Here is an 11,311-nt window from a genome sequence, read left to right as displayed (position 1 = left end):
GGACAGAGAGAGACTGATGTGTGAGGACAGAGAGAGACTGATGTGTGAGGACAGAGAGAGACTGATGTGTGAGGACAGAGAGAGACTGATGTGTGAGGACAGAGAGAGACTGATGTTTGAGGACAGAGAGAGACTGATGTGTGAGGACAGAGAGAGACTGATGTGTGAGGACAGAGAGAGAGAGACTGATGTGTGAGGACAGAGAGAGAGACTGATGTTTGAGGACAGAGAGAGACTGATGTGTGAGGACAGAGAGAGAGACTGATGTGTGAGGACAGAGAGAGACTGATGTTTGAGGACAGAGAGAGACTGATGTGTGAGGACAGAGAGAGACTGACGTGTGAGGACAGAGAGAGACTGATGTTTGAGGACAGAGAGAGACTGATGTTTGAGGACAGAGAGAGACTGATGTTTGAGGACAGAGAGAGAGACTGATGTGTGAGGACAGAGAGAGACTGACGTGTGAGGACAGAGAGAGACTGATGTTTGAGGACAGAGAGAGACTGATGTTTGAGGACAGAGAGAGACTGATGTTTGAGGACAGAGAGAGACTGATGTTTGAGGACAGAGAGAGAGACTGATGTGTGAGGACAGAGAGAGACTGATGTGTGAGGACAGAGAGAGAGACTGATGTGTGAGGACAGAGAGAGACTGATGTTTGAGGACAGAGAGAGACTGATGTTTGAGGACAGAGAGAGAGACTGATGTGTGAGGACAGAGAGAGACTGATGTTTGAGGACAGAGAGAGAGACTGATGTGTGAGGACAGAGAGAGACAGATGTTTGAGGACAGAGAGAGACTGATGTGTGAGGACAGAGAGAGACTGATGTGTGAGGACAGAGAGAGACTGATGTTTGAGGACAGAGAGAGACTGATGTGTGAGGACAGAGAGAGACTGATGTGTGAGGACAGAGAGAGACTGATGTGTGAGGACAGAGAGAGACTGATATGTGAGGACAGAGAGAGAGACTGATATGTGAGGACAGAGAGAGACTGATGTGTGAGGACAGAGAGAGAGACTGATGTGTGAGGACAGAGATAGAGACTGATTTGTAAGGACAGAGAGAGAGACTGATTTGTAAGGACAGCAAGAGAGACTGATGTGTAAGGACAGAGAGAGAGAGACTGATGTTTGAGGACAGAGAGAGACTGATGTGTGAGGACAGAGAGAGACTGATGTGTGAGGACAGAGATAGACTGATGTTTGAGGACAGAGAGAGACTGATGTTTGAGGACAGAGAGAGGACAGAGAGAGACTGATGTGTGAGGACAGAGAGAGAGACTGATGTGTAAGGACAGAGAGAGAGAGACTGATGTTTGAGGACAGAGAGAGAGACTGATGTGTGAGGACAGAGAGAGACTGACGTGTGAGGACAGAGAGAGAGACTGATGTGTGAGGACAGAGAGAGACTGATGTTTGAGGACAGAGAGACTGATGTTTGAGGACAGAGAGATATTGATGTTTGAGGACAGAGAGAGACTGATGTTTGAGGACAGAGAGAGACTGATGTGTGAGGACAGAGAGAGAGACTGATGTGTAAGGACAGAGAGAGAGAGACTGATGTGTAAGGACAGAGCGAGCGAAGGAGAGGGGGGTGAGAGAGAGATGGGAAGAGAGGGAGGGGGAGGGAGATGAGGGAGAGAGTGGGGGGAGAGATAGGATAGAGGGGGAGTAAGGTGATGTAGCCATGGAGACAGACTGAACTGAACTAACCCAGGTGGGAGTGGAGGGGAGGAGGGGGGGAGATACCTGGGGGAGGAGGAAGGAGTAGGAGGGAATGTTGAAGTCTCTTAAACCTTTCAGAAGCAGATAAGAAATAATCAAACACCTTTTGTTGCTGTTTAGTTGCACACACACACACACACACACACACACACACACACACACACACACACACACACACACACACACACACACACACACACACACACACACACACACACACACACACACAGACAGACACACACAGACACACACACACGCACGCACGCACACACACGCGCGCACGCACGCACACGCGCACGCACGCACGTTCTGCACTAGCATCGAATAGACCCCGTGATATGAAACTTCTCAGGGAAGTCTGAGGAAACACTGTCAGCACCGATAAATCCGCGATAATTGAGTATTTCAATAATAATTTTTCTACGGCTGGCCTTGCTTTCCACCTGGCTACCCCTACCCCTACCCCGGTCAACAGCCCTGCACTCCTCACTGAAACTAGCCCAAGCCTCCCCCATTTCTCCTTCACCAAAATCCAGATAGCTGATGTTCTGAAAGAGCTGCAAAATCTGGACCCCTACAAATCAGCCGGGCTAGACAATCTGGACCCTCTCTTCCTAAAAATTGTCCGCTGAAATTGTTGCAACCCATATTACTAGCCTGTTCAACATCTCTTTCGTATCGTCTGAGAATCCCGAAGATTGGAAAGCTGCCGCGGTCAGGGAGACACTCTAGACCCAAACTGCTACAGACCTACATCTATCCTACCCTGCCTTTCTAAGGTCTTCAAAAGCAAAGTTAACAGATTACCGACCATTTCGAATCCCACCGTACCTTCTCTGCTATGCAATCTGGTTTCAGAGCTGGTCATGGATGCACCTCAGCCACGCTCAAGGTCCTAAACGATATCATAACCGCCATCGATAAAAGACATTACTGTGCAGCCGAATTCATCGACCTGGCCAAGGCTTTCGACTCTGTCAATCATCACATTCTTCTCGACAGACTCAATAGCCTTGGCTTCTCAAATGACTTTTTCGCCTGGTTCACCAACTACTTGTAAATCTTCGCTCCTATGGCCTATTTATTGCCTACCTCCTCATGCCTTTTGCACACACTGTATATAGACTTTCTTTTTTTCTACTGTGTCATTGACTTGTTTATTGTGGTATTGACTGTATGTTTTGTTTAATCCATGTGTAACAACTGTGTTGTTGTTTGTGTCGAACTGCTATGCTTTATCTTGGCCAGGTCACAGTTGTAAATGAGAACTTGTTGCTCAACTAGCCTACCTGGTTAAATAAAGGTGTTCTCAACTAGCCTACCTGGTTAAATAAAGGTGTTCTCAACTAGCCTACCTGGTTAAATAAAGGTGTTCTCAACTAGCCTACCTGGTTAAATAAAGGTGTTCTCAACTAGCCTACCTGGTTAAATAAAGGTGTTCTCAACTAGCCTACCTGGTTAAATAAAGGTGTTCTCAACTAGCCTACCTGGTTAAATAAAGGTGTTCTCAACTAGCCTACCTGGTTAAATAAAGGTGTTCTCAACTAGCCTACCTGGTTAAATAAAGGTGAAATAAAAATCTGATAAAAAATAAAGTCATAAAAAGGTCTGCTCTAACACAGAACAACACCCTCCCAAATGACACCCTCATCCCTACACGGCCCAGGTGCTTCATGAAAACATACGAAAAAGCATTCTAATTTCAGCTACTACAGTATCTTGGGGCGGCAGGGGAGCCTAGTGGTTAGAGTGTTAGAATAGTAACCGAAAGGTTGCTAGATCGAATCTCCGAGCTGACAAGGTAAAAATCTGTCGTTCTTCCCCTGAAAAAGGTTAGTTAACCCACTGTTCCTAGGCCGATATTGAAAATAAGAATTTGTTCTTAATTTTTTTTATTTATTTTACCTTTATTTAACTAGGCAAGTCAGTTAAGAACAAATTCTTATTTTTTAAGTATTGTGTGTGTGTGCAGCACAAGGTAACTGGTTGGAGCGTTCAGTATTGTGTGTGTGTGCAGCACAAGGTAACTGGTTGGAGCGTTCAGTATTGTGTGTGTGTGCAGCACAAGGTAACTGGTTGGAGCGTTCAGTATTGTGTGTGTGTGCAGCACAAGGTAACTGGTTGGAGCGTTCAGTATTGTGTGTGTGTGCAGCACAAGGTAACTGGTTGGAGTGTTCAGTATTGTGTGTGTGTGCAGCACAAGGTAACTGGTTGGAGCGTTCAGTATTGTGTGTGTGTGCAGCACAAGGTAACTGGTTGGAGCGTTCAGTATTGTGTGTGTGAGCAAATGGCTCAGCTAGCAAGCTAATGTTGGACACATTTAAGCTAGCTTGAGTACACATTGTCAATCCCAATGGCTCAGCTAGCAAGCTAATGTTGGACACATTTAAGCTAGCTTGAGTACACATTGTCAATCCAAATGGCTCAGCTAGGAAGCTAATGTTGGGCACATTTAAGCTAGCTTGAGTACACATTGTCAATCCAAATGGCTCAGCTAGGAAGCTAATGTTGGGCACATTTAAGCTAGCTTGAGTACACATTGTCAATCCCAATGGCTCAGCTAACAAGCTAATGTTGGGCACATTTAAGCTAGCTTGTTCCAAATGCTGCTTGTTGAAGTACAAAACTCCTTAGCTGGATGTCAAATAGTGGGAGTTCTTCCCCACAGAAAACGTCAACATTATGGACAGATTTATTGTTTTAGCTCCGACTCATTCAGCCTGAGGATGAAATGGGGTTCAGCAGACGATGTCACCCCGATAATATTTTGGAATGTCAGACAGAACTACTTTTAATCTCTCCCATTATGCTCTGTGAGATACGAGGCAGATCAGTGCTATCTGATATAAGAGAATGACCCTGTCGGCCATCTCTGCTTTTCATATTTTTCTCCTGGCTCTTTCCTCCTCCTCTCTCTCTCTCTCTCTCTCTCTCGTCACGCATCGTCACACACTCCCACTCTTTCTTCATTCATCTCTTTTACTCTCCACAATCCCCTCCTTTTCATTCTCCGTTCGTTCTACAGGAAAAGAAGAAGAACCAAGGAGAAGGAAAGATGTTTTATTGTGCTTCATGTTCATTTCCGACAGACCAAGGAGAAGACTCCGGGAATCTCAGAGATCGTTGTGATAACCACGTCTCTCTCTCTCTCTCTCTCTCCGTCGTGTCACAAGCGGAAACGCAACACAACCACAGAACACGCTGTCAGTCTAGTCTCTGATTCCCATTTACCCAGAATGCACACTATCCAACGGCGCGAGTTGCTCCTCCTCCACTTCTCCTCCTTCTTCTTCTCTTGTCAACCTTTACACAATGTTTCTACTTTTTGTCTCCCAGCGGTATCCATGGATACCAAGGGATGCTACAAAACAAAATAATTATTTAAATTTAAAAAAGCAACACAAAAAAGCAATCTAACCAACAAACGGATTAGTTTACTACATACATTTAGATAGCTGTTATTTAAAGAAACAACTCTGTGTGAGGCTTTAAGAAGAATCATCGTGTAGCATTTAGAAAAAAATATGGTCGAGAGAAAACCATCCAAAGATGAAGAGAGAACTTCAAAATTGTCATTTTACAAACATTTACACGCCGAGAAAATAAAAACCTAAACTGTATAAGGCTGTTTAGTTAACAGGGCTGAATGATTTAAGCACGTATAAGCAGTCAATCAATCAATCAATAAGTACATCATGATCAGATGTGTCAAAATCAATCATGATCATATCGTAAGGTATCAATATCAATCAATCATGATCATATCATAAGGTATCAATATTAATCAATCATGATCATATCGTAATGTATCAATATCAATCAATCAGGATCATATCATAAGGTATCAATATTAATCAATCATGATCATATCGTAATGTATCAATATCAATCAATCATGATCATATCGTAATGTATCAATATCAATCAATCATGATCATATCGTAAGGTATCAATATTAATCAATCATGATCATATAAGGTATCAATCAATCAGGATCATATCATAAGGTATCAATATTAATCAATCATGATCATATCGTAATGTATCAATATCAATCAATCATGATCATATCGTAATGTATCAATATCAATCAATCATGATCATATCGTAAGGTATCAATATTAATCAATCATGATCATATAAGGTATCAATCAATCAGGATCATATCATAATGTATCAATATCAATCAATCATGATCATATCATAAGGTATCAATATCAATCAATCATGATCATATCGTAATGTATCAATATTAATCAATCATGATCATATCATAATGTATCAATATTAATCAATCGTGATCATATCATAAGGTATCAATATCAATCAATCATGATCATATCGTAAGGTATCAATATCAATTAACAATACATCATGATCAGATAATATAAGGTGTCAATATCAATCAATCAACCAATCATGATCAGATCAATATACAGTGTATCAGAGAGAAATCATGAGAGAAAAGGGAGAGAGAGAGAAACAGAGAGAAGAGAGAGAGAGGAAGAAGAACAGAGAGAGAGAGAGAGACAGGAAGAGAGAGAGAGAGAAACAGACAGAGAAGGAGAGAGAGAGAAATCAGGACAGAGGAAGAGAGGAGAGAAACAGACAGAGAGGAAGAGAGAGAGATGAAACAGACAGAGAGGAAGAGAGAGAGAAACAGACAGAGAGGAAGAGAGAAGAAACCGACAGAGAGGAAGAGAGAGAGAAACAGACAGAGGAAGAGAGAGAAACAGACAGAGAGGAAGAGAGAGAAACAGACAGAGAGAAGAGAGAGAGAAACAGACAGAGAGAGAGAGGAGAGAAACAGACAGAGAGGAAGAGAGAGAAACAGGACAGAGAGGAAGAGAGAAACAGACAGAGGAAGAGAGAGAGAAACAGACAGAGGAAGAGAGAGAAACAGACAGAGAGGAAGAGAGAGAAACAGACAGAGGAAGAGAAGAGAAACAGACAGAGGAAGAGAGAGAAGAAAACAGACAGAGAGGAAGAGAGAGAGAAACAGACAGAGAGGAAGAGAGAGAGAAACAGACAGAGAGGAAGAGAGAGAGAAACAGACAGAGGAAGAGAGAGAAACAGACAGAGGGAAGAGAGAGAAACAGACAGAGAGGAAGAGAGAGAGAGAGAAACAGACAGAGAGGAAGAGAGAGAGAAACAGACAGATGAAGAGAGAGAAAGAAACAGAGAGAGGAGAGAAGAGAGAGAAACAGACAGAGGAAGAGAGAGAAAACGACAGAGGAAGAGAGAGAAACAGACAGAGGAAGAGAGAGAGAAACGACAGAGAGGAGAGAGAGAGAAACAGACAGAGAGGAAGAGAGAGAGAGAAACAGACAGAGAGGAAGAGAGAGAGAAACAGACAGAGGAAGAGAGAGAAACAGACAGAGGAAGAGAGAGAAACAGACAGAGGAAGAGAGAGAGAAGAGAAGAAGGGAGAAGAAGAAACAGAGGAGAAAGAGAAACAGACAGAGAGGAAGAGAGAGAGAAAACAGACAGAGGGGAAGAGAGAGAGAAACAGACAGAGGAAGAGAGAGAAACCGACAGAGGAAGAGAGAGAAACCAGACCAGAGAGGAAGAGAGAAGAGAAACAGACAGAGGAAGAGAGAGAAACAGACAGAGGAAGAGAGAGAAACCGACAGAGGAAGAGAGAGAAACAGGACAGAGAGGAAGAGAGAGAGAAAACAGACAGAGGAAGAGAGAGAAACAGACAGAGGAAGAGAGAGAAACAGACAGAGGAGAGAGAGAAACAGACAGAGGAAGAGAGAGAGAGAAACGACAGAGAGGAGGAGAGAGAAACAGACAGAGAGGAAGAGAGAGAAAACAGACAGAGGAAGAGAGAGAAACAGACAGAGGAAGAGGAGAGAGAAACAGACAGAGGAAGAGAGAGAGAAACAGACAGAGGAAGAGAGAGAAAACCGACAGAGGGAAGAGAGAGAAACAGACAGAGAGGAAGAGAGAGAGAAACAGACAGAGAGGAAGAGAGAGAGAAACAGACAGAGAGGAAGAGAGAGAAACAGACAGAGGAAGAGAGAGAAACAGACAGAGGGGAAGAGAGAGAGAGAAACAGACAGAGGAAGAGAGAGAAACAGACAGAGAGAGAGAGAGAGAGAAACAGAGAGAGGAAGAGAGAGAAACAGACAGAGAGAGAGAGAGAAACAGACAGAGGAGAGAGAGAGAGAAACAGAGAGAGAGAGAGAGAGAGAGAGAGAGAGAGAAGAGAGAGAAACAGACAGAGAGGAAGAGAGAGAAACAGACAGAGAGGAAGAGAGAGAGAAACAGACAGAGAGGAAGAGAGAGAGAAACAGACAGAGAAGAGAGAAGAGAGAGAGAAACAGACAGAGAGGAAGAGAGAGAAACAGACAGAGAGGAAGAGAGAGAGAAACAGACAGAGGAAGAGAGAGAAACAGACAGAGGAAGAGAGAGAGAGAAACAGACAGAGAGGAAGAGAGAGAGAGAAACAGACAGAGAGGAAGAGAGAGAGAAACAGACAGAGGAAGAGAGAGAAACAGACAGAGAGGAAGAGAGAGAGAAACAGAGAGAAGAGGAGAGAGAAAGAGAGGAGAGAACAGAGAGAGAAGAGAGGAAGAGAGAGAAACAGACAGAGAGAAAGAGAGAGAGAAACAGACAGAGAGGAAGAGAGAGAGAAACAGACAGAGGAAGAGAGAGAAACAGACAGAGGAGAGAGAGAGAGAAACAGACAGAGGAAGAGAGAGAGAAAGAGACAGAGGAAGAGAGAGAGAAACAGACAGAGAGGAAGAGAAAGAGAGAAGAGAGAGAGAAACAGACAGAGGAAGAGAGAGAAACGACAGAGAGAAGGAGAGAGAGAGAGAGAACAGACAGAGGAAGAGAGAGAGAAACAGACAGGGGAAGAGAGAGAGAAACCGACAGAGAGGAAGGAAGAGAGAGAAACAGACAGAGAGGAAGAGAGAGAGAAACAGACAGAGAGGAAGAGAGAGAAACAGACAGAGAGGAAGAGAGAGGAAGAGAGAAACAGGACAGAGGAAGAGAGAGAACAGACAGAGGAAAGAGAGAGAAACCGACAGAGGAGAGAGAGAAACAGACAGAGAGGAAGAGAGAGAGAAACAGACAGAGGGAAGAGAGAGAGAAACAGACAGAAGGAAGAGAGAGAAACCGACAGAGGAAGAGGAAGAGAAACAGACAGAGGAAGAGAGAGAGAAACAGACAGAGGAAGAGAGAGAAAACAGACAGAGGAAGAGAGAGAAACCGACAGAGGAAGAGAGAGAAACAGACAGAGAGGAAGAGAGAGAGAAACAGACAGAGGAAGAGAGAGAAACAGACAGAGGAAGAGAGAGAAACAGACAGAGGAAGAGAGAGAAAACAGACAGAGGAAGAGAGAGAGAAACGGACAGAGAGGAGAGAGAAGAGAAACAGACAGAGAGGAAGAGAGAGAACAGACAGAGGAGAGAGAGAAACAGGAAGGAAGAGAGAGAAACAGACAGAGGAAGAGAGAGAGAAACAGACAGAGGAAGAGAGAGAGAAACAGACAGAGGAAGAGAGAGAAACCGACAGAGAGGAAGAGAGAGAGAAACAGACAGAGAGGAAGAGAGAGAGAAACAGACAGAGAGGAAGAGAGAGAAACAGACAGAGAGGAAGAGAGAGAAACAGACAGAGGAAGAGAGAGAAACAGACAGAGGGGAAGAGAGAGAGAAACAGACAGAGGAAGAGAGAGAAACCGACAGAGGAAGAGAGAGAAACAGACAGAGAGGGAAGAGAGAGAGAAACAGACAGAGGAAGAGAGAGAAACAGACAGAGGAAGAGAGAGAAACAGACAGAGGAAGAGAGAGAAACAGACAGAGGAAGAGAGAGAGAAACAGACAGAGAGGAAGAGAGAGAAACAGACAGAGAGGAAGAGAGAGAAGACAGAACAGAGGAAGCAGAGAGAGAGAGAAACAGACAGAGGAAGAGAGAGAGAAACAGACAGAGGAAGAGAGAGAGAAACAGACAGAGGAGAGAGAGAAACAGACAGAGAGGAAGAGAGAGAGAGAAACAGACAGAGAGGAAGAGAGAGAAACAGACAGAGAGGAAGAGAGAGAGAAACAGACAGAGGAAGAGAGAGAGAAACCGACAGAGGAAGGAGAGAGAAACCGACAGAGGAAGAGAGAGAGAAACAGACAGAGGAAGAGAGAGAGAAACAGACAGAGAGACAGAGAGAAACAGACAGAGAGACAGAGAGGAGGAGACAGAGAGAGAGAGACAGAGAGAGAATTACAAAACGGTATCTGTCAGCAGTATCAGCTGCCGTTTACTTTTAATGATGTAAAGAAGTACATTCATCTCCTGTAGTAGGTCAGTAGATATGGATATGGCACCCTGTTCCCTATATAGTGCACGTGATTCCACTTCCTGTGTCCTAGTATCCATGGAAACCAAGAGCTGTATCCGTGGAAACCGAGGGCTGCTACAAAAATGGTAAAAAAAAATAAAAGAAGTAAATAAATAAAAAGCAGCAACCAAAAGCAACAAATGAAAAGGTTGTTGTGACTATATATAGGAAACAGGCTGTCAGCTGAGACCCAGCCAGGGTATATGGGGACAGACTGGGCTAGAAGGACGTCTGGGAACTGTTGCTACCACAGCACTTTGGTCATAGAACGGATTGGGTTGAGGTACGGGGAGATTCGATGACAGTCGGCCGGTCGGTCCTTTTTGTGCCGTTTCAGTTGTGGCAAACTAAAACTCAACTGAGGACTGGGACTGGGAGGGAGGAACTACAGGGATTTGGGGGGAGGGACAAGGAAGGGACAGAGGAATTGTGGGTAAAAAATGAATAAATAAATCTGGGAGTTGTAGGCTACAGTGTTTTCAGGAGGGTGTTTTTAGAGTTACGAGACGTTTTCTGATTTTGAACAGTGCAGTAATCATCCTTGTTAGAGACATTCATTAGAGATTGGTAGGATTTCAAAATCAAAAACGTACTGCAGGTCAGTTTGGAGCTGGTCTCTCAAAGTCTCAAAGAAGGTTTTCAAATCCCCTCGGTAGAAACACACTAACTAGCTAACTAACTAACTAACTAACTAACTAACAAGACATATTTTTATGCAAATATAGAGTTTTTTCTCTTTCTTCTGAACAAGATCACCCCCCCCTCTTCTTGTAATTTCACAATAAAAGTCCCCTCTGTAATACATCAAGGAACGTTTCAGAATAAGAGTCTGTTAGTAGAGGAAAATAGTGTTCCTTAAGGAAGAGAGAAAGAGTCCTCTGGTAAAAAAAAAAGAAGAGATCACAAATGTCTGTCTTCGTCGAGGTTGTTCAGAGGCGGACATTTTATAATGAGGTTGTGCGACGGCCATTTTGAGGTTCTTCTTTCTCGAAAAGTCACAACAATAGTCACTGTCACAGGACGTTGCCATGCGATATTCAAATTATAGTACTGATAATATCAATAACAATAATAATAGAATCACATCTTATTCTAACTTGTTTTAATATGTATGAAAAGAACGACGAGGAGAAGTTTATACAGTGTTTCAACGGTTCTCCTCGGTGCTGTGTCCCAAATCACACTGTATTCCCTATACAGTGTACTGCTTTATAGGGAAGAAGGTGCTATTTGCGACCCTTGTTGAT

Source organism: Oncorhynchus kisutch, unplaced genomic scaffold (genome assembly GCF_002021735.2).
Source record: "Oncorhynchus kisutch isolate 150728-3 unplaced genomic scaffold, Okis_V2 Okis06b-Okis10b_hom, whole genome shotgun sequence".
Classification (NCBI taxonomy): Eukaryota; Metazoa; Chordata; class Actinopteri; order Salmoniformes; family Salmonidae; genus Oncorhynchus; species Oncorhynchus kisutch.
The sequence above is the reverse complement of the archived record's forward strand: the minus strand, read 5'-3'. Positions refer to the sequence as shown.